Source organism: Centroberyx affinis, unplaced genomic scaffold (assembly GCF_046629955.1).
Source record: "Centroberyx affinis isolate AG114_WGS23_722 - 3 ecotype Tasmania unplaced genomic scaffold, CSIRO-AGI_Caff_v1 ptg000326l_1, whole genome shotgun sequence".
Taxonomy (NCBI): Eukaryota; Metazoa; Chordata; class Actinopteri; order Beryciformes; family Berycidae; genus Centroberyx; species Centroberyx affinis.
In genome coordinates this window covers 34,177-39,872 of record NW_027279002.1, presented here as the reverse complement: position 1 = coordinate 39,872, position 5,696 = coordinate 34,177, and positions in this window count along the sequence as shown.

Genomic DNA, 5,696 nt, shown 5'->3' with positions numbered 1-5,696 from the left:
ACCCTTTTTGCCAGGCCTCTGGGACCGGCCTAGAAGAGTGAAAGTAGCTAACTGACTGACTGACTGACTGACTGTCTGACTACCCATTGTTGAAAGTCGGGCAAGAAGTGGCATCAAGACCTACACAGTCATGGTGGTATACGTGATATCGCGTTGTTTGCACTGTCACGGTGTGTTTCTGCCCCCTGGATTTCAAACTGGAAAAACATGGCAGCTCGTTTGGAAACTTTCTCTTATATTATGAAAAATGGTTCAACGAAATGTGTTTCTGAAAACATTTGAGGCGAGAAATCAGCCGTGCAGCTGCTGAATCTGTCTTCATTTGACATCGACAACGGCCGGTTTAAAAGTTTGTACACGAGTTTCGGGAGTTTCCAGAGGCGGCGAGTCACACTACTACAAGCGTCCCTTCAAATCCTGAATGAACATCTGCATAGCAACAGGTGTGTCATCGTTCACTTTATTGTCCAATCAAAGATAATCAAAGATAATAATAATCTTCCATGGAAAACGTAGTTGTCAGGCATCACAACCTGAGAGAGCGCGAGAGAGAGAGAAACCGAATCGAGAGAAATTGAATTGAAATCAGTGATAGACTATTACAGACTGAAATTATTACTATTAAACAACATAGAAATGAATTCCCGGCAGAAATATCTCAGATATTAAACTCCATCTTGAGCGTGTGTGTGTGTACATGTCTGTGTGTGTATATGGGCACTCAAGACTGGAAATTTACTGTTAGTATGTCATGTTATGTTTGAATGATATCTCTAATATATTTGATAAAATGTCTCAAAATAGACTGCAAACTTTGAGGCCCTTTTTCTCAAAAACATAGTTTGGTAACAGTCAAGACATAAAGGGGCATAAAAGCCCCTCTGTCCAACATTGTATTAAACTCAAAATGTCTCCAGGGGTCAATGTGGCTGAAAATGATAGAGCAGGTCACGGTAGTACAGAACATGTATTATACAGGGTGTGAAAGCAAAGAGGAGGTCTGGCTTGTCTACCTAGTCTCGTTAACAAAAAAATGTAATTTTATTATAATAGAGATATTTATTTCATTATAATACACGTAGGCTACTTTAGATCTACATGGAGAAACATGTCCAAATGGGCACAACAAGCCAGCAAGACTACATTCTACATACATTCCCATCCAAAGCATGGAGATATTTTCAGATTTTCAGTTACACTTTCAGACTGTAAAATGGTGAGAAGGGGCGAGTTAACTGCACCCTGCAAACACCCACAAGGCCTGTGTGTACTGTATGGTGTAAAATGCAGAACTAAGAAAAGCTGAATTAACTTGTCCAGTCACATCATGACATGATGACATCATCTGAGTTGCCTGGTGGCCATGTGCTGTACTGATGACGTTGTGAGTCTGACTCCCAGCACTTTGCCACATCTCTGCTGTTATACCATCTGATAAGCAGAAATGTCACAAAATATCCTACATTTCACAAAAAAAGGGCTGGGTATCCCCTTTAATGCATTCTTGATATTCGATATGATATGGGATGATAAGCCCAGATGGAAAATAACCTTAACAGAGAGATGTGAATGACATTGTGGAGGTAAATCCAGGCGTCGGATTACCGGGAATACGATACAACAAGTACTGATCTCAGTACAGTACCATATTTCCTGCTTTTTATTTTAGCCTCTGAGCTGCTAGTGTCTGATGCTCTGCCCAGCCAGGTGCGCGCGCACACACACACACACACACACACACACACACACGCACAATGAAGAGATAGACAGCTGGATACAACAGTATATACACACATGCTGTATATACACACAGACACACATGCAATGACAAATAGATATGCACAGAAAACAGATATAGTGTGCACACAGCCATAGAAGTGCGCACGGGCACATGCACACACACACACACACACACACACACACAGCTTGGGTAAATCTCCTGGGCAGGGAGGTACATGACAGCTGACTTAATCTGTACTGAAATATGAGATGAGATATGAATGAATGTCTTGTACCTGTGGGACAATGAGACTGTACTCTGTTTGTTTGTGTGTGTGTGTGTGTGTGTGTGTGTGTGTGTGTGTGTGACTGTTTTGTGTGAAGCTTTAGCAGAGGGCACAGTAGAGTTTGTAATGAGGAGATGTGGAGTATTTATGAGTGCCAGAGAGAGACGAGAATGAATGAAGGGAGGGATGGAAGAATGTTTTTTTATCGTTCTTTCCCTCCATTTCGTCCCGTTACCTAGATATGACTTTTTGATTGGACTGATGAAAATGGTCTAAAACTGTTAATAATGATGGTGTAATAAGTAAAAGTGGTAGTGCTACAGTAGTTCCATGCTTGCCAGCTGTGAGCATCTTGGCAAATAATATAATAAAATGGGTAACACTTTACAATAAGGGTACATTAATTAAGGGTTAGTTAATGCTTAATAAGCATTAACTAACCCTTAATTAACAGTTAACTAATGTGTTTGGTAATCATTTACTAATGGTGTTCATGTTAACTAAGGTATTAATTTATACATTATTGAATAGTCATCTTTATAATCTATTAAATAATGTATAAATTAATACCTTAGTTAACATGGACACCATTAGTAAATTACACATTAGTTAACTGTTAATTAAGGGTTAGTTAATGCTTATTAAGCATCAACTAACCCTTAACTTAGTGACCCTTATTGTAAAGTGTTGCCATAAAATCAAATCAACAACTTAACAACCAATGTTATACAACTACTACTGTACTTACGCTTAGCTGGGACTATGCTAATGTTATACCCACTTGACATAACTCACCTTATCAGCAAACCTGGGAACTAGAAATGGATCTTCGACTAGCTAGCTAAACGCTAGCAAGCAATATGAATTGTAGAGAAATGTGAAATGGAAAAAATCAGTTTTCCAATGCAACTGCAGTGAAAACTAGCATCAGCAGGAGCATCAGCTAGTCTATAAAAGTTACTACCACAGACATTTCATGGCAGTTCAACAAGGACCTAATGAAAATAATACACTTACTCTCTTAGACACATTAGCACATGGGCATGCTGGACCCTCTGGCTAGCTTAAAGGATACGTTCAGCCATTTTGGACCTATATATAATTTCTCTCTTACATACCTGTAGTACTTGGGCCCGCAGAGAATATTCTCGAGTCAGCTGTCAGTTGAAACAGCCAGCTCCCATTGTTAGCCTCTTGTTGCTAACAATGAGTCCAAACGAGGTATGTCAAAATATCTCCAAAAAAGCCATTTGTAGGCTCCACAGGGGAGTAGGGAGTAAACGTAAAACTTGTGAAGTACTTAAATTAAAATTAGCACTGATTTCGAACTAGGCGTCACATACACATGATCGTATCGACCTTAGCTCACTCAGCAGGACATGTGTTTTTCTTTTCGGGGAAAATTGTATTAGATGTGCAGAATAATACCCCCCACGAATCTGTTTGGTTCCTCACACAGATGATCTTGTAGTGCGTGAGGGTTTTCAGGACTTTCATCTTTTGCCTCCCGATCCAGTAAGGACCATCACCATTATTTCAAATATGTTTGATTTTTTTTTATGTCCTCCTGTAGTGTGAGCTGGTCAACCAATCAAATCTGAACGGAAACTGGCAATAGCTAATGAGTTGAGATACAGCATCAAGGTGTTCCATCTCCGTGTTTGTAGTAGTAGTGTGAGTATTTGTCTAGTTTGACGAGATATGTGGGTTGTGTGGAGTTAGAACTCAGGTAATGCATACTCAGGTCGTGAATAAGTCTTCCACTATGACACATGGCAAAAAAAAACAACTCTGCAAATGTTGGTGGTTAAGTTTGTGATGTCCAATCTTTTCACACAGCCTCCCCAAACCCCCCAGGACTAACAGCAAAGCATCTTTTTGAAGACCAATGAGTTTTTCAGGGTTTTTCCCTGTAGGACGAAGACGGGTAACCAAATCTAATAAGCCTCTGATGATCAAAAGGACTCCCCTGATGTCTTGACTTAAGCAAATCCGTGGTTGAGAATTTAATGTTCTGTTTCTCTTTTCCCAGAAGAGTAACATTTAAATCTTGTTCCTCAACTTTCTTAGCATGAACACACTTCTTCCCCTCTGAATGGAGCAGAACGTTTTAAGTTCGTATTTCAGAACTATTGATAAATCATTGTACAATTTCAGCGAGGCATGGATGTCAGTTTAATTCCTGATCAAATTTCTGACAACAACAACATTTGATTGTTATTTTGTGTTGTATGTCAAGTTATCGTTATTTTGTCTTCCATTGAGGACCACAATGGAAACACGTTTTTCAAGTAACTTTTTGGTTTTCATGGTGCCATCTGTCTGTCTGTCTGTGTGTAGACACATACTCGTGAACACAATAACTCCAGAATAATACATGATAGGACCTACTTAGAGGAGATGATCTGAGTAGATTTTGTAGCATCTTGATGCATATATTTGTATAGTAATGAGGAAAAATGACAGGACATTAGGCAGCTCAAGTTTTAAATTTTGTTATGTGTACAGTTCAGGTCAGCACAGGTATGCTAAAAGTCTGTTGGTAAGGCACCCAAACATGGTGGCTTGGATGCCAATGTGTTCATTCTTTTCCAACACAACTAGGAGCAAACAAACTCCAATGGCAAACAAAAGGCTGCTGATACTGAGCTAAATAAATACATCCTGAGTGCGGCCAGTATGGGTACAGCATGGTACTGGTGCAAAGGCAAAACTACTGTTCACTGAGTAACGCTGCTGTAGAGGCTCTGTGATTGTGTCCTGTTTGAATGAAGGCCAACAGTGTGATTGTGTTTGGCTGGATATGAAAGGAGAGAATAATCGGTTTGAGTTGGAAGGGATAAAGACTGTTAAATCCTGTTAAACAGCCTTATGGGGGTTAAAGCCAAGGCTTTGATTACACCTAATTAGCGACTGATAGTGCTACTCTGCCATGGTGGCACTTTCACGCTTATTCTGAACGCTTACTTAAAGAGGGAGTTTCATGTAATATGGGGCTCAAAATGGGCCATGGTCCTCTTTCAACACACATTCCATAGAATCCTGGTCTGAAAATCCCTCATCACTGTGTTTCTCATCGGGTTTCTTAGAGCTCCCCGTCCTTGAAACTTGTCTGGAACATTGAATGGATGGTTTGGTAGGGAATATTCACCCTAAAATAGCAAACAGAAATATTATTCCGATGATCTTGCATAGTTCAGTCTAAGAAACATCGGAGTCTACAATGTCTGTCTCCAGTTCACTGTCATTGGATTGACCGATCAAAGCTTGGCCACAGATAAAAGTCTTGGTTCTTTGGTTTCTATCCAAAGGAGAGAAGAAATTGTTCATGTTCTTTTGTAGGAATGACATGAATTACTTTTAGGACAGATTTTAGCTGTAATTCTAATTATATGTTTCTTCAGTAACTGTAAGTGTTCCATATTCTAAAATCCTACTTAAGATATTACATACAGTGGTGTTGTGTCCAAGAGAGCATTCTTTACTGTTATTATGGGTATGCTGGTGATGTATCTAGATACAAGGTGTAGTTGAGTAATATATGATTATTGTATTCTATTCTATTATTAATTGTATTATCTATTATTAATGAATTCATCAACATGCATGCTGGCCGGTTTAACCACAGAACATAACCCAGGAGAATTAGCCCACTACATAATGAAAAACGTAATCAAAAATACACAGTTC